The sequence below is a fragment of the Mus musculus genome, chromosome 7 (assembly GCF_000001635.26).
Source record: "Mus musculus strain C57BL/6J chromosome 7, GRCm38.p6 C57BL/6J".
Taxonomy (NCBI): Eukaryota; Metazoa; Chordata; class Mammalia; order Rodentia; family Muridae; genus Mus; species Mus musculus.
In genome coordinates, this window is record NC_000073.6 from 70,313,166 (window position 1) to 70,337,245 (window position 24,080).

Below are 24,080 nucleotides of genomic sequence, written 5' to 3' on the forward strand. Positions count from 1 at the left end.
CTTCTGGAGTGTCTGAAGACAGCTACAGTGTACTTACATATAATAAATAAATAAATCTTAAAAAAAAAAGAGTTTTGGAAGATGGGTACAGGGCTTGCTACATAAGCATGGGGGGACTCACTTTAGGTTGCCACCCTTGTACAAAATGTACATGGCATCAAGCTGTGGGTCAGAGACAAGAAGATGCTGAGGGCTTGCTGGCCAGCCAGTCTAGTACGTATCCTGTGCCACATAGTGAGATGCCTCAACTCAAATGAACATCAACAACAAAAAGGAGTCAGATAGTCATACTCACCTCTACACTCAGAAAAATTCTAATTACTCCTCTCACATTGGAAATCTATGGTCTCCGAAAAAAGCATAGCATGATTAGCTTGTGCTCTAGCATTGGTTTTAAAAACCTAAGTCTTGGGTTCTGGTTCTAGAGTCATACTTCACTGGCTTTGTAAATTTGGCATGTCACGTCATTTCCCTACGTATCTGTAAAATTAAGATAATGACACTAATTCTGTGTCACTCATATAAATCATGCATAGAACTCAGGAAAGACATTTGGAAGTGCTTTGAGAAATATGAGGCTCTAGGTATCTGCAAGATATTGTTACTATGGCTACCCATTAGCAGTAATGTCAAACATTCACATTCACTTGTGTATGAGAAACTTCTCTCTTCATGGCATTGGGGGATATGACCTAGAAGTCACAGTGAGGTTGTGATTCTTTTATTTATGCTTAATGCCTTGCCCCATGTATTATATAGCTTTGCAACATTTCTGTGCTATCGGCTCCCATGAAGAAACACGCTAATGCCTGCCAAACAATGAAGTAATACTTTATAGCAGGAGACCCAGATTTTACACCTGGCTCTGCCTCCGTTTATTTCATACCTTGTATTCTAGTTTATTTTAGGTCTCAGTTTTCTTATCTACCCAATGCTGATTATGTCATGTGATGTAGAATATAGTGGCCATCTCTGATGCTCATAAACATGTAGTTCTTCTCCCTTTCTGGACAAAAACTGACACTCTTGCTCGGGCCATTTAAGTTTATGATTGACCAGACAGCAGTCCGAGTCAACAGGGCATGCTAGGAACTAGAGGACATTGCTAAAATGAAATGATCTAGTCACTGAAGGCTGAGCCTCCTTTCTCTCAGCCCCTAGGGGTATGTGGATCAGAATCACCCTGCAGACCCAAAGTTAATAGGTGTTGTGCCTGAGAACAACCCTGTGCTGTGATAAGCCATAGATATCTTAATGTTCCATTCCTAGGAATATCTTGAGCATGTCAGCTATAAAAGTAACATCCCCTTCACTTCCCTTGGTCAGTATATTTACTGAACACAACATCTGGATTTTAACCTTTGTCGGCAGAGAGGCTTAAAGTGAGAGACTCATAAATATCCCATCACAAAAGCATAGCAGATGCTCAGTTAGACTCACAAGTATTTCATAGCTGAAGAGACTGATGCGCTGACAAATAGAGGCAACGATAAATATGTGTCGCCTGACTTAACTTTTAATAATTAAAGACATCCTGCCCCCAGGAAACTCTTTTGTGAAGCCACTTTAAAAGACGCTATCAAAATAGAGAAAATTTTGGAAGGATATAACTCGAACCTTGCACTTGAGCATCTTAATTCGTATGTCCACAAATGTTTAGTAAGTGCCTTTTGTAATCAATGCCAGGTACCATATTATTTCCTTCCTAGGGGTTTATTAGTTATCTGTTCCTGCCACAAATTAACCAAAAACGTAGTTAAGTTCAAACAACGGGCATTTTATTCCCCCATAATTTTTAAAGGTCAAAAATGTAAAGTCAGTGTTCTTGAGTGGTCTCTTTTTAATGTCTCTCATGAGGCTGTCAGCAAGCTGTTGTGTAGAGTTGGCACGATTTTAAAACTTAATGAAGATGTAGAATCTGCTTTAAAGTTCACTCTCTCAGTTGGTGGGCCATCGGTTCCTTACTAGGCACAGATGATGCTCAAGTTGCTTTCTACTTAAGTCTTCCGTTAAGGTATCCCCAAGCTAGTGATGAGAGAGAAAAGAGACAGAGACAGAGACAACAGAGAAAGAGACAGAGACACAGAGAGGGAGTTCTAGCTAGATGTCACAGCTAAATTTTTACCACCTAGTCTCTAGAGTCATGCAATACCACTTCCAGAAATTAGATAACACTTCTTAAGGGGTAGACTATCAGAAAATCAGTGGAAACAACTTTAAAACTACAAGGGGGAGTGACTAGAAAGACACAAAATGTTAACATATTCTTCATTCATATTCCATATTTTTGCTAATATTAATCAACATGTGTTGTTTTGAAACTTGGTTTATTTTGTCAATAGGATATATATATATATATATATATATATATATATATATGTATGTGTGTGTGTGTGTGTGTGTGTGTGTGTATCATATTATTATTAAATAGGATGAGAACAAGTTAGATGTAGACCAAGGACAAATCTGATCTCTTGCAACCCTTCTAGAAGAACCCAGAAAGCCTCAGTGCCTCATAGGAAGATGCTGATGATAGTTCCAAAGCAGCTGCTCTTTTCTATTCACATGTCAGCATAGATGCAGAATTCTAGTAGGGATGCGTACATCAGTGGCTCAAAAATATTAAGGAAAATTAAAATGTCACAGAATCTTCGTCTCACACTTTGTTTCCTTATGGGGGACAGTATGCTCATGCCACAGTATCCAAGTAAATCAGGAGACAATTAATATGAATTGTTTCTCTCCTTCCACTATGTGGGTCCAGGATTCAACTCAACTTGTCGAGCTTCCCAAGCTTGATGGTAAATACTTTACCCACTGATCCATCACACCAGCCCTGAGAAACCTAAGATCACTGAAGAACCTGGAAACCTCCATTAAAAATACACTTTCCAGTGAATTTTAACTCCCCGATTTATTTAACTTTTAGTGGCCCAACTATATTTTGACCTGCTGAACTGTCTAGTAGACTCAAATTTTCACCATTGTCCTTCACCTCCTGTAATGAATTCTGAAGCAGGAATTCCATCTGTCACTTTAGAGGATGCAGCATCTCATCTCCGAATTGAAATCAAGTTTAACAGCCGAAGTACCACTTCATCATCAGCAATGTGGAAAGCTGCAAATCACTTAAACTCCCCTTGCATCCGGACGAACCTGAGAATTGCACCTACAATAGCTTTAAAAAAGGGGGTGGTGGCTCATGGTTCTCAGCCATGGCAGAGGGGTCAGTTCACGGTTTCTTCGGAGTTGGAGCCTCCTCTTCATTGGTCCCACCACACTGCCATTGCCACACCAACATGTCATATTCCTCCTTACTCTATTTCAATCTAAGAAGGAAACCCCATGCAGGTTTCTGAAGAGCTGCGTGTGGCTAAGAAAGCCTGGGGTTGGAACGCAGCCCTGTAATTCCCTCACAGGGGTGGAGAGGAAACATATCCAGAGAGGACTCCAAATGCCACCAGAATTTAGCTGCATTTCGGGGGCTTGTTTGTTTGTTTGTTTGTTTGTTTAAAACCTCTACTGGCTACACATCTGAGAAGGCTTAAGAACATAATCTATTCCATATAAGGTTCGCAGTAATTTATGCTCACTAAATTGGCAACATAGGAAGAATTCTTTTTCATTGACTACTAAGGAAGATTATTAAAGACGCGGTCTTGCACAAGTAAAGCCTGATTGAAACAGCCATACTAGTCACATAAGGAAATCGCCTGGCATCTTAGCTTTTAAATGAAAATCAATTTTTTTTAACTTTAGAATTTATAAATTGATAATGTCGTTTTTAAAAAACAATCGTCCCTTCGGACATAACCCTTTTCCCCATAGTCGAGTTCAGGAATGCACTTCATCTTCCCCAGACAGAGTAAATACAAGAAAATCTTTTCTCTATAACTCACTCTATTTCTGTATTTTTTTTTCAATTTCAGATTTATACCAAGATAATAGCTCAGTGCCCTGAAATGCTTGCTTTCTGACAGATAAATATTAACTATTTGCTCTCAGCTTTCCCTTTCTCTGCAAGAGATAGAATTAGTACCAGCTATTTCGTTGTTTTGTCTTTAGATGAAAAACAGATTGGATCTATGTGTACAAGGTCAAACCTATGCTTGCAAAGTAGGAACTTGGCTCCATTATTTAAACAGGAAATCTCAAACATTTAGATATTTATAGTTTATACTCAATGATTAATGCATTTTTTTAAATTTCCCTCATGGTTTTTTGCATCCAGGAAATATAATCAAGGGTCAAAGTATATTATTTGTAATTATTAAATAACAAAGTCATGTATTTTTCTTTCCTGTTATCTAGTGAGATTCTTTGCATTGATAATACCAAACTGACAAATTTGTTGAAATAATCATTAGGATTCCTTGTAGTAGACATCCCTGCGAGAGCAGATTTCACCAAGCTGGTAGGAAAAAAACACCCTCTACTGGCTTTGTGACAGCTTTGTATGAATATAGCAGATACCTGAAATAATGAATCTATAAAGCAAAGTTTAACTGGGTTCAGAATTTTGAAGTTTCTAGTCTATCAGTGGTCCCTATTGCTTTGGAGCCCTTAGTAAGGGGCTGTCCCATGGAGGGAGCCTATTGGCAGATCATATCCCAAGTCCAGGAAGGAAAATAACCAGGATGGGGACTGAGGCCAGCATCCCCCTTAGGGGTAAGCCCCAGTGACTTAAGACTTTCTACTAAATTTATTCCCTTAAAGGTTCTACTACTGCAACAAGATGTATATGTTGGAATACTTTGGAGGGTACTTGAGATAGAACCACAGGAAGTTCATATCGGAACCATAAAAGTGAAGTCAGTCCATGTTGCATAGCCTGTATGGACAAGAGAGTTGGGAAAACATGAGCTGCTGGATATATATCTGTGTCATCTACTTCTACCTGACTCTCTTAGAATAGGCTACGTAGAACTATAGTGTAGTGTTGACAGCCAAAGTTTGATTCTGTCCTGTGAGAGCGCCTAAGTCTCACAGTTTAGACTTCTTTGAGTCACGTGTGAGTGGCTAGATATTCATACATTTCCTCAATCGTCCAAATACCAAGACACAGGCAAGTATCTGGGTGATGGTTATTAAGGGTACACAGCCTTTTCAACTCAAAGCAAACAAAAGCCAGAAACTTCTTTATTGAAAATTTCAACTGTTCCCTAGAGCTGTGAATACCAGAAGGCACACTGTCCAAAAAAAAATGTATTCTGCTTCACTCATGAAGCCCTTTGCAATTTTAGTTCTTAAAATGCAATTCACATGAGAGATGGGGCAGTGTGAGGAATTTTTAATGGAGGAGTGTGTCTACAAAAGAATAAGATCTCTTGCCACTAAGCCAGTGGGAATTTGAAATTACTCCAAGCCAGCCAGCCAGTAGAGTAACTAAACATAAGGTAGAATTCAGAGGAAACTGATCATGTTTTGATTTAATTTAATGCTTTTCTCCATGCCTGTTTCTGAGCTCTAATTGATGCCTGTGTTGGAAAATGTTAACACGGGGCAGTGTTATAAAATAAAATGCATTAAAGCATCTTAGGTCCATGGATCTTCCTCTGCATGAATCTTGCCCTCTGCCCATGACACTGGCCATAAGACATTAGCTCTTAAGAATCTAGGTTATTGCCATTTTCTAGGCCATTCAAAGTCATAAGGAAGCTATGTGAAAAAAAAAAGAAGGAAAGAAAGAGAGAAAGAAAGAAAGAAAGAAAGAAAGAAAGAAAGAGAGAGAGAGAGAGAAGGAGGGAGGGAGGGGAGAGAGAGAGAGAGAGAGAGAGAGAGAGAGAGAGAGAGAGAAAGAAAGAAAGAAAGAAAGAAAGAAAGAAAGAAAGAGAAAGGAAGGAAGGAAGGAAGGAAGAAAAGAAAGAAAGGAAGAAAAAGAAAGGAAGGAAAGAAGAAAGAAAGGCTTCTTCCACTCACTCTTTATCTCAACTAAGAAAGGATCTTCACAGTTGCCAAAGCTATACATAAAGAGATAAATATACACAAGAAGACCAGGTTGTAGTCGGGTGAGGTTTTACCATGACTCTGAGTTGTAGAGATAACAGTGTGAAAACCATGGTTGAGCTCTAACATCAAGCTAAGACCTGACTCCAGCCACAGATCAGAAGGCTTTGATTTGAAGCCTCTTCAATAGTCTTCTTTACACTTGAGTTTCTTGAAAGTGAGTGTCCAAGGTGAGGTCAAGTGTATTGTTCAGTGTCTCTGCTCAGACTCTTCCATTCCACCATGCTGGCCCCACCATAAATAATAACCAGCTGACAATGACCATTGTATGCAATCGTGATTATAAATCCCAAATGATAAATGTACAAAGATATTCAGATGTTCCCACCATCATTACACAAATTTAAAACCTATATTCTTCCACTCCTATCATTCATTCATTCATTCATTCACTCACTCACTCATTCATAGTATACTGAGCTTCAATAATGAGCCTGGCACAATGCCAGGAGCTGAGACTATAAGTGAAATCAGCCAGCCCCCACCCCCACAGCCTCCAAGGAGCTTGCAGCCCTGAGGGAGAGACCCACTGAGAACTAACCAAAACAGTGTGTTTCATTTGTTGTGGTGGAGGCACAGACTCTGAAGAGGAAGCCAAAGGTACCAACATTTTATTTTTTTGGCACCTGTACAAAGTTAATAATACATTCTGGCAGGATTGTTTTTGGACACTATTTCTCCTGCACTAACCTCTGTGGTTTCTACATTGTATCTAGTTTGATGTGTTCTTCTCTCTGCCTTAATCTCACATATCAGTATCCAGGACACAGAGAACTGATTTGATCCTACCTAAATTTAATGAAAATAGAAACTTCAAATTGTAGGCTACCATTTTAACTCTCACCCACTAAGAAAGGACAGAGGGAAGACGCATGATTCAAAACTGTGTAGAATTTTGTAATTTCTTTACACAAAATTCAGTGATCTAAGGAACGATGATTTTGACCGTTTCTCCCTCCCTACGAGGAAGTAGAGCACGGCTGATTCCTGACTGTGCTCTGTGCATCCCAGCAGCAGCATTCTCCTACTTCTCAGTCTGACATGCTTGTCTTTGGTCTGTCCCTACCAGCCACAACTTCTGAGTCCCAAGTCAAAGACACCTCTGCCATGTAACTTTTCTCCAAGGAGTTGTCTGTGTCCGACGGAACTTCTCTTCCAAGTTTCTAAAGTTCTTGGCGTTAGCTATCAAAGTATATAACAATGCTATGCTTCCGGAGGCTGGTGAGATGGCTCAGTGGGTAAGAGCACCCGACTGCTCTTCCGAAGGTCGCTAGTTCAAATCCCAGCAACCACATGGTGGCTCACAACCATCTGTAACGAGATCTGACTCCCTCTTCTGGAGAATCTGAACACAGCTACAGTGACTTACATGTCATAAATAAATAATCTAAAAAAAAGTCCCTCCCCACAGGTTATATTGTAATAATAATAATAATAATAATAATAATAATGCTATGCTTCCTTGCCTCTCCTTACTGCATCATGATGGACATCTCTTACCCATCCAATAAGTATATAAATGTAAGTGAGTGTGTTCTCCTGAAAAAGAGTAATTAGTCTCTCTCTGCTACTAGATTCTTACCCTCTGCCCCAGTTACAGGCCCACACTCTGCAGACGTTCAAATTCATGGTAGCCTTGAAATACGAATTTCATCTTGACTTTTAATATTTTCCTGAGATGTCCTGATCTTCAGTGGATAAATAAGTAAAACAAGGAGGGGTGAGTTCTTCCTACAACTTGAACTTTTGAATACTATTTCATTCTGCTATTTTGAATCAATAAATCAATAACTAGATACACTGAGTTTTCTTTCATGATAGCTTTATAAGTAAAAGCTTCAAGGATGTGTTATACTACTGTTGTACAGGAAACAAGTTTGACTCTGAATCACTGCTCTTCTTTGTCCAGGCTATCCTTTATGTTTGGTTGAACATGTCCATTCAGTTTGCTTCTAGTACCACGCAAGTCAGGCTGGAGTTAACCCAAATTGGTGAACCAAGGTTTGAAATTTTGCTGGGCACCTCAGAAGGTAGAATTAGCTTGAGGCTGACTCTCCAGTGGACAAGATATTGACTGCCTGGCAGTTTGTTTGTTTGTTTGTTTGTTTATTGGCATTCAGGTATACATCTTCTTCCCAAAGAATCCTTTCTCAAGTACTGCATAGTGTCCATTTCACAGATTTTCTTCTTTCTTTCCCATTCTTCTACAAATGTAAGGCTCATCTAATATGTGCTCACAAAGAAATAGGTATCCTAGATTTCTTGAAAAAAAAAACCACAACTACTAGTTCATCTCTAAAATATGAAAAAAAATGGAGTCACAGTGGCCCAGCCCTGAGAACAATACTCACCCTACTCACCCGTTTGTGTGCTGCTTTACAACTGAGCAGCCAAGGTGCTCAGCCTTGACTTTCTAGACTCCCTGCAGCCTAGCACAGATTTCTTGATAAGAGTACTGCTCTGCTCCTAGTGAGACGCTTCCCCTTCACATCTACAAGAACAGAATTCTCTCCAGAACCCCTTTGAGAATGAAGTTGACTCCTGGAGGGGTAAGCATGGCTGTACTCAGGGTTAGTTTAATCCTAGCTGGTTCAACTTGATATCGAGTTATATACCTCTCTATACAAGTTTTCCTAACAATGAGAGAGAGAGAGAGAGAGAGAGAGAGAGAGAGAGAGAGAGAGAGAGAGAGAGAGAGAACAACTTGTGGATATTGTATTGCAAGGTTGTGAGTTAATAAAATAGCAGGTATAGGCTGAAGATGCAGCTTGCTGTGAAATACTTGTTTTGCATGCATGAAGCCCTGAGTTCAATTCCTAGCACTGGGGATGGAGAAAAATCATTGGGGGATGTAGGTGTAACTCAACAGTGTGCTTGCCTAACAAGCCTTGCATTTGGTATCCCTCTATGCTAATGCACCATGTACAGTCAGGCCTGATGGTACAGGCTTCTACTCCCAACACTCAAGAGATGGAGGCAAATAGGATCAGAACTTCAAGTTTAACATCAGTTATAAGTTTGAAGCCAGCCTGGGCTACTTGAGACCCTATCTCACACAAAAAGAAAAGAGGTAGTGGGTGGAGAAAGGGAAGGAGAAGAAAAGAAAGAAGGGGATGGTGGTGGGTAAGGAAGGGGCTTAGCTGCACACGGCTCCATTTGGCTCTTCCCTTTTCTGTTTTCTTGGATGTCTTTTCAGAAGAGTCTTGGCAGTTTGGGGCAATGGTTTTTATCATGAAGGTTAAACTGTGAATAACGCAGTGGAAATGGCTGCAGCCAAGTCTAGAGATGGGCATGTTGAGACTGAAAGAATATGGGTTCTATCAGGACCGGTGGCAGGGGCTGGAATAGAGCAGTGCAGTGAAGCCAGAGCAGGTAACAAGAGTTCCCTTGCTTGGTTGCTGTTCCTTTCTCAGAGTGGCTTAGAGCTGCCTAATACTGAGTCCACACAAGAGGATTTTCTCTGGACCCTTAAGGTGCTCTGGAGCCCCCCCCCCTTGAATACCTCCCTGAACTTGGAAGGAAACCTAGAAAGCCAGGCACAGACCTGCAAGGTCTTTAGGATGCTGAAGAAGTGCAAATCATATATTCTTGGACTCCCTGCTGAAGGTGGAACCTGTTTGCTTCCTGGTGGCTTCTTATCACAATTCATCCTGACCACAGCTCCCAGGGCAGCTCAGAGCTGGAGCCCAGCACTCCAGTCTTGCAGACACTCCAGCCATTTCCACCTCCACCTCAACCATTTCTCCTCCTCTGAAGTCTAGTGTGGTGGTGACAACTCACCAACCCAATCCACCTCCAGAACACACGGGAAAAATCAGAATTCTGTTTCAACGAAAGGTGTGCCCCTTAGTGGTGGGGTGGAGTTGGTGGTGTAATTGTATAGCACATTCACTCTCTCAGGACTAAGAGGTACACACTCACTTTATAGGACGCTTTCAAGAGCAGTGGACCTGTGGTCTCTGGAAAGGACAACTGAAGGGTTCCCAGCAGAGAGGTCAAATGGAGACCCACACACTGGCCAGTGGAAGAGGCCAAAATCTCCTATGGCTCTCATACTCCTCCCCAACCTTGACCCCTGAGTCTTTCCAAGTCATCGGCCCTTGCCCCACATACTGAGGTCCATTGTGGGCTGGAAATGTTTGTGTAGGGGTAAGACTGTACTTCCCAGCTTCTTCAGTTGTTCCCACCCACCTTCCTAGGGAGCCTCCCAGGGTTCTCTTTCTGCCTTTTCCATGGAGTCTACCAAAACCAGCCATGACAACCCTGAGGCTGTACGGTGGACAAACCGCATCCTACTTAGCTTTGTACCTGAAGCTATGAGGCCAGTGAGCCAAAGGCTACACTGAAGGCTAGGAGGATCCTAGCTGTCCTAACAGAGAGAAAACTCCAAGGTGTGCTTTGTACCCAGAAAACTCTACAGTGTGAGGGGGCGGGGGTGGGGGTGGGAAGGAGTCTCAAAGAGTGAGAGGTGGCAAAGAAAAGGGTTTGTCCTTCCCATCGGAGGACAGACTGCAGAGGAGAGGGCAGGTTTGTAAAAGAGGGTGAAAGTTGAGTAAGGACTGGGTGGGGTGGATGTTTATAGAAGTTGAGAATCAGGGTAGTCACTCTCTGGCAAAACCTGAGGGAGGTGGAGTTTAGGAGGTAGATTCAGCAAGAGAGGTGGTCTAATAGAGGGCACTGTACGAAACAAATAATTCAGCGCTTGGGGGGTGGGGGTAGCCCCTAACCAAGTGACAGACAACCTTATTGGAAAGTGGGTGTGATGCTATCCAACTCCTGCAGCAGCAAATAGCTCCGGAGTTCAAATTAAACAGAGACATAAAGACAAAAATCTAGGCTATGTGGAACTCCTACAAAAATAGATTTTTTTTTTCCCTCACTGTCTGCCTTGCTATGTCTCACGATGGCCACTTCAGTAGTTCAGCTTCAGATCCCAGTTCAGAGAGGGACATCTACCTTCCCAGGAGTTCCAGGAGTATTAGAAAGAACAAAGGCATTTGTAGCTCAGCTCAATTCTCCTGGGACCAGCTTCTGGGCTTTCCAGCAGGGTCTGCCAAGCGGTGCTCCAGTGAGGCAGCCCTGCCTGGAGTGTGGTCTGCTACTTCAGCAGTGGCACAGGCAGCCTCGGGCCGCAAACAGAACTTTTTTTTTGAAAGGCTTTACTGTCCCCTGAAAGGTGTTATAACAGCAATTCAATTACAGTAAATGGCGCGCATGGTCCGCACAGCTGGGATGTCGGTAACTAACTGCGACTGAATCCAGCTAGACACAAGTCACCTTTTTTTTTTAACCCCACACCTTTAGAATTAACCCTAAAGCGCTTAATCTACCTGGACCAAAAACAAACAAACAAACAAAAAGTTAGCACGAAGTCCTAAAAACTGGACATGGAATCAGAAAGATCTCCTGAAGTTTCCCCTATTTTCTTCCTTGGTTGAGAGTGTCAGTAGTCTGTGGCGACAATGAGGTCACTTGGGGTGATTCCTGAAGCCGCCCTGAACTCACTCACCTGCCAGTTGGTGCAATTAATGGTAGAGTTTCCTATCTTTGGAAAATAGTCCCCAATGAGCCCCAGCCAAAATGGTCTGTAGGCCCCTGAGGAAGGGCCCAGTTCGCTCCTGCTGAGGTTTTAGGTCTAGGTTCTCTGCAGCTCACAGACATCATGGACTCTTGGAAAAGTCAAGGTTCGTGCCTCTCCTCAGGAAATGAGTATCAACAGAAATGAAGCAGGGAGAGAGGAGCTGGAGGAGGAAGAGACGGGCTCCAGTCAGCCACCGCATGCTTTTAAGTAAAAGATAAAATTATTATTCCTTCCTTTGAGGTTGAAGTGAAGATAGCTTGAAAAGGGATTTTATTTACTGCGAGTCATACCGCCCGCCCACCAGAAAGAGAGAAAGAAGAGAGGAAGAAAGAAAGAAAGAAAGAAAGAAAGAAAGAAAGAAAGAAAGAAAGGGAAGGCGCAGACAGGAAGGAAGGAAGGAAGGAAGGAAGGAAGGAAGGAAGAGAAAAAAAAGAAATAAAAAAGAAAAACATTGCCAGGAGTTTTGGGGTCCTTCTTACTTAAAAAAAAAATCCTGAAATACCCAGACATCATTCAGGGGTCCTAGCATGTTGTCCCTAACTCAGCGGGACAATACGGGGCCTGAGGTGGCAGAAGCTTTCCTGTGAGAGGTGTGATGGAGCTTCAAATGATTTGGAGATAGTCTCTTCTCACCCAACTCGCGGCGACTGCCCGCCGAGGCTTTCCGCATTTGCCTTTAGGGAGGGCACCCTTTATGGTGAGGCCACGCAGCGGCTGCCTAGCCTCAGGTGCCTCTTACTGAGTTCTACACTGGAGCCAGCTCCGTCCTGCTGTGGGCTGCGCCCTTCTCTGGCAGCCAGCTTATTGAGAGGGTGAGCAGTCTGTGCTCAGGGTCCCTTGATTCTGGAGCCACAGGGCAGAGCAAAGCCAAGGCCAAGCCTGAGAGTTTGAATTCCTAATGTGCCCCGCCTTCGTTCTGCCCCAAAGGCAACAAGGGAACCCAGGTCCGCGCAACACCAGAAGCGTTTGGGCTGCTTTCGGCTTTGTTTGCTTTAAAACGTAGGTGCAGCGTTTCACCCCAAGATCAGAGAAGCCTCTTACCTCCTGAATACGATCCTTTTCTAAGTTCTTGGGGTTGTGTGTGTGTGTGTGTGTGTGTTCTACTTTTTATTTTATTTTAAAAGAGAGAGCGGAACAGTGGAGAAAGGTTATCTAAGCTGGCGGTGGTTAAAAAAAGAAGTCTCTGGTTGCCTGTGATCTGGGTTTGCTGCCCTCCAGGGTTCTTGCCCCTGGAGAGCTTGGTTAAGTAGCCAAAGGGACATCCCGCGCCAGTCCTTGGCAAAGCCCGGGTCCTGTGGATCTCATTTCCACCCAGCATGAGAACACGCTTGTTTTATGAACAAAGTGGATTGCCTACCAGATCGATACACTGAAGTGTTTTGTTGTTGTTGTTGTCGTTGTTGTTGCTGTTGTTGTTGTTGTTGTTTTTAAAGAGAGTCAGGCCAGCTCTAAACACTGCAGGACTTAACGCCCAGACCTCATTCTGTGTGGAATCTCTCCGGCCTGTTTCGGAAGAGCTCTGGGACTCTTGGCCAGCCAGTGGCTGCCCTACTCTACCCGGATGCCCACTAGGGACTCGGTTCCTCCTCTACCTACGCTGCCCAGGGCAAGGCAGGATCCGCTTTCCAACTCTGCTCATTCCCTTATATTTTCTGCTTCCTGCCCATTTTCTAACGCAAGCGCCCATCCAGAACTCCAGGAGAAACCCCTGCAAATTCAGGGCGCAAAATCTTTCTTTCAAAGCCCAATTGAGTACCTCCCTTCTTCGCAGCGGGAGACCAAGAGCCTGGGAGCCTTATAGGTAGGTGGCCCCGCTCCGAACACCCTATACAGCCCCCCATCTGCATCTCTGCTCAAATGTTTTACAGTGTGCTTAGAGCTTCTTTTTATCCCTCTAGCGTGGGTTTGACCACCTGAGAGTAGCAGCCGCTCCCAGATATCCGACCAGTCTTCTAAACTTCCAGAATGCCAAGTTTCCTGGCTCGAATATGCAACTTGAGGGCCTTTGGTGGTCTCTGGATTGGATTGCAACGGGGGGGGGGGGGGTGGCAAATTTTCTTCTGCTTTGCACATGGGACCTGTCAGGCAGCCTCTAAGTTTAGCCTCTGCACTCCAACCCTAGAGTGTCTCCCTTGACCAGGACAAGGTTCAAATGTTCAAAGATTTGAATTTAGGAAACCTATCAGGGCAATATCTGCACGTTTCTTTTTCTGTCCACCTTCGTACATTATTGTGTTAAAAAAACAGACCTCCCCCCTCCCCCTCCACATGTCTCCTCTTCCATACTTCTCAACACGTAATGTGTGCACTGCAGGGACACACACTGAAATCTCCTTTCTCATGGTCATGGTTTGGGGCTCAAGAAGACTAAATTCTAATTCACAATATTTCTTAAAACAAAACAAACAAAAAACAAAAACCTGTTTCCAACAGTCAGAGTTAAAACAGCCAAAGCAATGTTAAATCAGTTCCCTTTTTCTTCCTAAAGTTTGCCCAATCATATATAGTAATTGTTTTTTCTGGTTCTCACTTTTGCTTCTTTGCAGATTTGTTGTGGTTGTTGTTCCCAGGGTGGTGTCTGAATGCTCCCCTGGCTGCATACCCAGCCCCTTGCTTCTCCTTTTAGAGTTTCTTAGGTTGTTCTAGTCACATATAAGTCATAGTATCCGGATTCTCTTATTGTTTCCCCCTGATGGGCCAATCATTGGGATAATTGATTTATTTGATCCAGGAAGTGCTGATATCTTGGGGAGCAAAATTTGAGTGAGCTTTTACTTTTAAAGAGACAGCCGGGCCAATCTTTTAAGGATGGGGAGGGGTGCCTGTGTTTAAGTGTATATTCATGCAATAATGCCTGTAGATGCTGATTTGTATAGAGTTGACAATATTGACAATTTGTCTAATATCAAAGTGGATGTTGATCTTAGAGTGTGAACTAAATGAAGTATTATCCCATGGAGGGGAAATGAGAAGCAAAACTCTAAGCGTGTAGTAGTCAGTCATTAATTATGAAATCTAAAGCTCTTTTGAACATACGATGCTTGCTAGAAGTGAACTCTTCAGGGTGGTTTTATTTTTGTTGTTTGCTTTGGTTGTTTTGTTTTTGTTTGTTTGTTGTTTCAGTCTTTTATTGGAAATAAGAACTCAAATTCTTGTTGACTAAACGGAAGTTTTAGGACTAGGATGTAGTTTCCTTTCTTTCTTTCTTTCTTTCTTTCTTTCTTTCTCTCTCTCTCTGTTTTTACGACTTTGTCATCCACAGGATCACAGTCATGTCAGAATATCTGGAGAGAGACAGAGACAGACAGGCAGACAGATAGATAAACACAGAGAGCAGGGGGGAGTGGGACAGACAGACAGACAGACAGAGAAAACGGAGAGAAGCCCTACAACCATGACCATCTTTGCATCAAAATTTTCCAGACCTCTATTTTTTACTGTGATCCCACTGATCTGAGTTTGAAATGCGAGCGCAGTGAAGCCCCTAAGCCTTCAATCCTGTGAAATTTTCAAAAGATCTCTAGAAGCAATCTCAAGCTGCCTGACCCCTGACAGGCACCGATCTCTTTATTCCTCCGGCTGCCAGCACTTCATTTGTTGGAATATCTTTCAGATTTGCACCTCCAGATGACAAACCTGAGTGTTTATTATGTGAACATGAATCGGAAATCTCCAAGCCCGTACAAAAGCACCATCTTAAACATAATATTTAATTTCTCAGCCTAAGTGCCAGCTTCTTTATTTGCTTTTCATTAGCTTAAATATTTTTCCAGGTCTCCCCTGTGTCACTTTGATATTTAGATGATTTTCTTCTTCTTTTTTTTAATCATCAGTTTCCCCCTTGGAAAAAAATATCTATCTCCAGTGTCTGCAAGTGCCCGTACAATGTCACAGCGCCTCAGTCAGCCAGGACTCACTCTCTGACATCTAGCCCTGGGACATGGGACACTTCTCCAACAAGATGGGGGCTTAGTCTCTCTCTCTCTCTCTCTCTCTCTCTCTCTCTCACACACACACACACACACACACACACACACACACACACTCTCCTGTTTTTTAACCAGCAGTCAGTGCTGGCTGTAGACCAATGATGACCCTCCATTTGATTCCACTTTATTTTCCTCCTGGCCTTTTAGATTCCTTTTATTTTTATTTAAAACAAAACAAAATCTCAGAAAGTGCAGGGGGGCGGGGGAACATTCCATGGTTCAAACATGCCCAGTTTGGGGCCCGTGCATCCCTGAGTGTACTGAGTTTAAATTTTCTTTCCAAATCAGTGACTCCTGCCCTGGACATTCATTCAATCTTGCCCTGCTACAGTGGGGATAAAGGGTACTGAGGGGGAGTAGATGGGCATAATTCCTAAAATAGAACTGCTATATTTAAATGCTCTCTGCCAAATAAATATTCCACCTACAAGGCACTAGGGTGAAGACATTGGAGGCCCTTGTCTTGGTTTCAGCCTCTGACAGGAGTTTTAGAGCCCAACAGGTTGCCCTGTTGAATAAGTTGAGACAGAGACAAAACTGCGCCCAAGCAGACCCTGGGGATGAATCACCAATATGAAGCAGTCCCGGGTCCAGAGAAGGTGGGCTGACACCCCCTCTACGTGTTTGGATGCCGTGTTGCTATGATTAACTTATTAAACCCCCTCGTAATTATTTTAATTTGACTGAAAAAAATACTTTGGGCAGAGATAGGACGTGTTTGTATTTATCTCCCTCCATACCACACACACCCATAAAACCTGTGTTAAAACAAATGTTACTTTCCTCTCTCCGTACATGGGCCCTCCCTTTTTTGAAATAGACCAGAGGAACTGCCATTAGATCGAATGGCAAGTCTTTATGGAAAGTGTTTTGCATAATTACATACCAAAGCCAGAACAGTCACCTCCACATTTTATGGGTCACAAACCATCAACAATTGCCACATTATTGTCCACGAAACCTTCGTCCCTTCATTGATGGAGCGGACTCCACTGCCTAATCTAGAACGGGAGAGGATGGAAATTTCTTCTAATAAGAACCCAAGAAGATTATGTCCTCAGTGACGCCGTGTTTACATATAGTTATAAAGTTCAGAGAACCGAAGGGGAGAGGGAAGGAAATCGGACTAGGCCTGATTAAGAACACGCATCCGTGTAATATAGATAGCGCATCAAAGGAGGAGGCTGGATACCTCTCCCCTTTCAGTTTCGACCCCTTTTCTACCTTTGTGATGCTGTAATTAAGATATTCTTATTTAGACAGACAGCTTCTCTGGTAACTGAATAATATTAGCCCCTTTGATGTCAAACTTTTGACAGTTATCACACCAGCACTGGGCAATTTAGCACAAATGCCCTCCTTTAAAAAGAGAGAGAGAGAGAGAGAGATAGAAACCCCCAGTGTCTTTGAAGAAATCTAATAAGTGCGATCCTTATCACCAGGCGATTTAAATCGCCGACGACAGGCCACCTAGCTATGAATTACATTCGGTTATACATAATAAAGCTGAATTTGGGTTTCAGTTCATTGCTCGGCGGAAGAACCCTAACTGCATCACCTCTCTTCTGAATCCCAAAGTAGTTGCTCAGATGAGGAGAAAGCACCCAAGATTACCAGGCCAGGGCAAGGACGTTGAAGAGATGGGGACTAGTGAGTGCAAAGCCGAGCGCCCTTTCCCCAGTTCCGGGGAGTGGGGCAGGACCAGACACCCACTCTCCGGATGAGATGTCGCTGTTGCTTTCCTAGCCTGGCCGCCAAATTTGGGATTTGCCAGATGGTGGGATTATCTTCGCGTCTGTTATAGTGTGTGTGTGTGTGTGTGTGTGTGTGTGTGTGTGTGTGTGTGAGAGAGAGAGAGAGAGAGAGAGAGAGAGAGAGAGAGAGAGAGAGAGAGAAGAGAAGAGGAGAGATCGCGGGTGGAGGGTAGAGAATAACGTCAAGACAGAAATCTAGAGACTGAGCTGGCTCCTTGAAAATGCTCACTCGGTTACCCTTTACCCGCTTTGGGCCCTGCCACCTCCTGGACCCTCACTCGAGCCTTTGGCATCTCGGATTGGCCTCCCCCTCGGGCACAAACAACACCAGCGCCATCCGGGCCCCTCGGCGTCGGCTCCCTGCCTAAGTCTCAGGACCTGAAGCTTAGTGCCCAGATGCAAAGAGCAAGGAGTTGGGGGTGGGGGTGGGGTAGGAACAAGCCTCGTGGAGGAAGAGTGGGTGGGTAGGAGAGTTGTTAAGGGAAAGGAGCAAAGAGGGCGGAGTGGGAGGGGTGGAACGGGAATACTGACACCTGGAAGGCATTGTCTTTGCTAGAGACACCTGTCAATCTCTGCTCAGGGGTCTTGAGGCCAGGGGCGGGGAGGCCGCCGTTCTCCTTGGTGATGTCATCTAGGAGTCTCGTCCCTAAGGAGGGTGGGAATGGCTCCGAGGGCGCAGAGCCCAGAGGGCTTAGAGAAGCGTGGGGGAGGAAAAGAGAAAATAAACAGAAGTAGCTCTCTCGGCTGGCAATTTACATGGAAATCAATAATCCAACTTTAATGTTATTTTTAATCTTCCCTGACCGTCTTGCCTTTTCACTAGGGGAGAGGGGATGAGGTTACAACAGCCCATCCCTCTACCCACACAATCGCTGGGGAAGTCTTGTTATCTCAAATCCCGGTGCAACCAACCCTTCCCCCAGATCCACACCCCGCCCCCCTTTTCTGCGGGTCGTTCCAAACGCTGCCTTCAGGCTTGAGAAGGAAACACTTTGGGACGAGTTTTGAAAGTCTTCCGATACTGCACCGGGTGAAGGGGGAGTTAATTAACGCCAGGCATGCTCAGCGAGTGGGAGAGGGGGCCTCGGCGTGGGTGGGCGGGCCAGGTCGACTGCAGAGGTGCGCGCAGTGCGGGAGGCGCGGGATCTGGAGGCCCGAACTTGCGGGCCTTTGCTGGCAGGAGGTGATCGGAGGTGGCTCGGGCAGGGAGCGCGGAGATGCCCCCAAGGAGTCCCCCCGTTAATCCTGGGGAATTCTGATCTCCCACCTACTGGGCCCCCACTCCCAACCCACCGTGTGCTACAGAACTCTCATTCTTTTCGGCCGGAGCTAATTAGCAGCCTGCCAGCGGCCTGATTTATGGAAACGCTCGGGCGGGCGGAGACGCACCGCTAGCGGAGCTCTGGCTGCCTCCGGGCGGAGCGAAGGAGGAGTCTCCACCGACCTCCTCCGACGAATTTCCCTCCTCCCTGCCAGGGGGAAAAAAAGAAGAAGAAGAAGTTGCTGTTTCATCGCTTCGACCTGGCTGGTCCAGGAGCCTACCCCCTCGCCCTAACCACCTTAACCTAGGACGCGGGGATGTTTAGGTTCCTGTGGGCAAGGCAGGGACTGTGGCCCAGTAGCAGCATCCCGCAAGTGTTGAGGCCACCAGGTTCCAGCTCCGGCTAGAATCGGAGCCTTCCAGCCCTGGGATCTCAGCTCAAGGTCCCCAGTGAAGGGACGTCGGATCTAAAGGCTCTTAGGGAGCCGCAGTAGGACCAAATCAGATCTCTAGGCAGGAAGGAGAGATGGGCGACTGCAAAGGGACAGACTCAGATGTCTTTGTCTGGATCCTAGAGGCCGCCGCCGGCCGTGTTCCTTTCCACTTTCTAGTTATTTTCTTTTTGGTGTTCTCCAGTGAGGTCCTCTCTTCGGTTCAAGCGAGTGTCCAGCGAAAGGCCATTCATTATTAGAAGCATTTAGCCAGGCGTTTATCCAAAGAAACAGTGCAAACCTGATGTTTGCCTTCCTGGGTTGTTGTGGGTGACCCAGGAGGAAGGGGGAAGTAGATCCCCCCCTTTACCCCGCGGACCCCAGTAGCGAGGGTGGAAGGAGGGGCCGGTGAAGGACAGAGGAATCTCAGCATGGACCTGTTGCTGGCGCTTAAGCAGCCCTTCTGCTCCTCAGAAAAGCACTGTTTGCCAGTGTTTCTCCAAGATGCACCAGAGGGACGCGACCGTGAGAGCATCTGTGCCTGCTAGAAGCATTTGGAAGGGACAAAACAGGCAGACCCAGAGGCCAGAGGCTTAGGCAGCCTCTCTGGCTCAGGGTTGAACTGGAAACTGGGCAGCGCAGGTGTGAAAAGTGGTAGGGGCAGAAGTCTCTGGCAAGATTGCCCGGTTCCTTAAGCTCGTTTCTCTCTCAAACCCTATCCCAGCACTCCAGGCCTTTCTGTGACTGAAAAGGAAGTGGTTGAGAACTGATTGTCTCTACAAGCTCAGTGTAAACTTTAAAATACCACCCCGTTCTGCCCTTTTCAGAAGTCGTTTTTTGATCTTCTGGCTGGTACAAGAGCAGCGCCAGCAACCTTCACCTCAAACCTGCAGACACCTGTCATTTCCTACCTATAGGGCTCGGATCCTCTCTCCTTGTGGAGACCAGTCTGTGTCATAGAGAGCATGAAGCTTCCTCTTGGGCCGAGAAAATTGAGAGAGAGAGAGAGAGAGAGAGAGAGAGAGAGAGAGAACGGGGGTGGGGGAGTATTTTCAAAAGGTAACATTCATGGAGTCTTCCAAACCCCTGACAGACTGTGAAACAGAGCCTGCTCTCCCTCTATAATGTGACATTCAGAACTTTGAGTGACTATAGCCTCCCCGAATTCCTAAGGCCTGTCATCTGCCTGGCCTGGACACACTACCTTAAGCCAAATCTATCACTAGTATGGGAATTCAAGTGGAAACCAGCAGGCTCACCAGCATGTCCCCCTTTGGCTCTTTGTGGGCCTTGATCCTCCCCTCGTTCCTTGCCATTCCCCAGACCAAAGCTTCACCGCTGCTTCACGTTGCTGACAGGCCAACTGCAGCCCAGTGAATGCAGCCCGTTAGGTGGCCAAATAACACCCCCCCCCCGTTTGTCTTTCTCAACGCTGATTTATAGCAATCGACAGGGTAAAGGCTCCTCTGACATCATTATTTTTAAAAGATGTCTATTTCTCATCCGTCACCTTTCATCACTTAGCACAAATAAATACTTAAATGAATTGGAAGAGACTTTCAGATCATGTTTATAATTCTTGGTTGTCCGTTAACATTCCTAATGACCTGGTCCTCTGAGTTTCTCTAGAGTCCTAAGTTGGGTTCAAAATCCTGCTGTTTCTGCTTTAAAACTTCGACGAAAGTGGGTGAAGTGGGGGCTAAAAGAGACACACAGTTAAGCTGCAAGTTTGCAACACTGTGAGGAGGAAAAAAGTTTCCTGGCAGCCTGAAGGTACAGGCCACTGGGGAAGGAGAACATCGCATGGTTCAGGGGACCCACTAGACCCGGAAGCTGAAAAGAGGCCCTCAGAGCATGGGCACAAATTTTGCACGACTGTTGGTCCTCGGAGCCACACTGCAAAACCACAGTGACATCTCCATTATACAGGAGTGCTGCGCAGAGGGACTACCGCCACTATTACTTCTATCATCATTTCCAAAGAGGTCTAAGGGGCATTTCCTCTCCTGCGTCTTTATTAGCCTTTATGAGCCTGAGACTCGGGAAATGTAGAAGCGAGGTGAAAACGAAATCGCATGGATTGAAATCCATGCAATAAATCAAAATTGTTTCTTCACTTTTTTGCTGCCATTTATTTGGTCTCTCTCTCTCTCTCTCTCTCTCTCTCTCTCTCTCTCTCTCTCTCTCTCCCTCCCTCCCTCCCTCCCTCCCTCCCTCCCTCCCTCGTCACCAATGGGTTGCAAAAACTAACGAAATAAGGGAATGAAAGAAAATGTACAGAAAAGAAAACAGAAGAGAAGAAATGGCAGTAAAGAAAAAAAGAGAAAAAAGATCCAGTTTGGAAAACAAAATGAAAGCCATGGGATGCACGAATACACCCCCCCCCCACACACACACACACCCTTCTTCTTATTCCTCATCCTCCTCTTATTTCTTGTTTCTTCTTTTTTGGATGGGGTGGGGTGGGGGTGAGAGGGTGGGAGACTAAGTCGATAGAGCCCAGTGGATGGGGAGAAACCTCCTCCGTGAATTTTAACCAGCCCACCGCAGATAGGGAAATAGGGAGGATGGCTCCGGCCGAGCTCTCTCTACAGCATTCTAGAACCGCTCCGGACCCATCAAGAGTTGGAACTTTAGAGATTCCAGGAAGATTCAACACAGAGCCTGCCCGGGCCTTGGCTGGTCTGCCCTCCCTGCAGCCACCCTCTCCCCTCCCCCCCCCTTCACCCCCAGAAGCGGCTTCGGGTCTTCTCTTACTCATGTAGGCCACTAGGCCTGAGAGAGTCTGAGTACCCCTGGACTCTGCACAGAACGTTTAGGAACTCTGCGTTTACATCGCTCCTGGACTTTACTGCCTTCCAGAGCAAACTCTACGAAGCTGGTGCTCAGCTGCGGAAACCCGGGCGCAGTGCAGTGCCCTGGAGCGCCACCTCGCTTCGGAAACTGGAATAACGCGACCAAGCCTCCAAATCTCCTGCAGCCTAACTCGTTCTTTTTCCTTATTAAAATCTCCAAAGAAGCCGAAACACACAGGCCTCTTTCCCCACTGGTGCAAAAGAACACCATCATCTGTGACCCACAATTCTCAAAGGAGATGCGCAAAGGAAAAAAAAACACAGAAGCATACGTTCACAGCTCAACGGTCGTCACCTAAGCTGCATTCAGAGAAAAGATAAAATGAATGAGACACATAGTCAGGAGGCCACCAGTTCAGGCTGCGGTGTGTTTAAGTCATTCTGCCGTGGCCCATGCCTTCCATGAAGCGGGGCCTATGAAGCTATAACCTCCCAGTTATGATTTCCACAGAAATCCATTCCTTCTGACCGCTGGGGTTTCACCGAGGCTTTGCCAGGACTGTGGCTGGCCTATTGGAGCCTGGTTCCTCTCCATTTTCAGACATAATCAGAAAACGCAATCCTCAGCACGTCTGCCTTTCGACCAATGAAAGTAACAATGGCCAGGAATTATGAATTACACATTCTTTTCCTCCAATGTGCAACTGACTATTTGCCCTTGTTTCAACCAGTTGGTCAGTTAAGGTGTTTATCTTCCTTTAAATATATCCACTGGACTAGACTATAAAATACACAGAAAATTAACTCACTGCTATGCTATGGTGAATCTTTGTTTCATTTTCTTTTCACCCCAAAGCCAAGTGTAATAAGAAACAACACCCTTTCCATGCTGAAAATAAATTTTGAATGTAGAGTGCCTTGCTTTTGGGCCAGCGAAGAACTGTGTGGTTTATCTGTTTTGAAAGCGACATGGAACTTCCATCTAATGTAGTTTTTACTTATGTGTTTGACCTCTCTCTAAGTGTCTCTCTCTCTCTCTCTAAGTCTCTCTTTCTCTAAGTCTCTCTCTAACTCTCTCTCTCTCTCTCTCTCTCTCTCTCTCTCTCTCTCTCTCTCTCTCTCTTGTGTGTGTTTAGGGTGTTCAACTAGATTCCATGGGTAAAATGATGGCCAGCCTGAGAACTGTGGGTGAAGGGAGAGATGGTGGTGGTATCTAAGCCCCCTTTATTTTCTACCTGAGCAAGCCAAAGTTAGCCTCTTAGGAAAAATTCTGTGCTCCTTGGGGTTGGTAGGGTAGTCTCTGGGCAGCCTGGGCAAGAGGCGGTGTGAGTTCTCTGCCTCTCTACAACCTGTGCTCCATGCACGGCAGATTAGAAGGCTCTCAGTGCTCCCGCTCAGAAATTATAGGGCTGCACCAGGAAAATAGCCAGTTTAGTTTTCTGGCTGGCTTGTCCCTTTTCTACTAAGTTAAAACAGGTTCCTGAGAGATCATACTAGAGAGAGATATCTCACATTCCTAGCAGGATTTAAGGGGCATCTTTCCAGGGGGCAGCTGTAGAGGCATGACCAGGTTCTTGGGAGTTCCTAGGCTTTGAGGTGAGAATGCTAACTTGTGGAGAAGATGGTTGCTGATAGATCTAGGAGCTAAGAGGCAATTCCTGAGAGGGCCCTAGCATCCACTGAGCAGTGGCAATAAGGTGCAGAGACAAAAACAGACGGAAGAAAGTTCACAAGAACCTCAAGCCCCAAAGCTTCAATTTGAAGGAGGTTCTGAGTCCTAAATTGGAAACTTTTACTCTTCTCTCTTTCCCTCTTTCCGGTCCTCTCCATTTCTTTCTCTTCCACACGGCTCGTCTCAATTCATATTTTCTGAGAGCAGCCACCCCCACTCCCACCCCACCCCCACATACAGGCATACGCACACAAAATAAAGCCCGAGGATTAAAAAATGATCTTCTTGCTATTACACTTCCTACCGCAAGATGCGGTGCAAGAGTTAGTGTAACAGCTACTGAACACAATGCTTCCCCCACGCAAGCCATGCATGCAGAGGGTGTTGCTAATGACTCCTGAATTAGTGTGAGCCTGCGCGCCTGGAAGACGGAGGAGAGAAGAGAAGGAGAGAAGAGAAGAGACAGAACTACCGAGGAGAGGGACACTGTTCCTTAGAGAACTGGTGTGGGGGCCAATCACTATTTAATCAAGTCTAATAATCTCATCAGTATATCAGATTTCAAGCTTCTCTCTCCTTGAAAGTGTGATC

At 45.1% G+C, this 24,080-nt stretch overlaps 1 long non-coding RNA gene across 2 annotated transcripts in view; it reads right to left on the bottom strand.

Annotated features, from left to right (window-relative positions):
- Gm29683 (predicted gene, 29683) overlaps positions 1-24,080 on the bottom strand; it is a 158,985-nt gene that overhangs the window by 134,298 nt on the left and 607 nt on the right. The window lies entirely within an intron of this gene.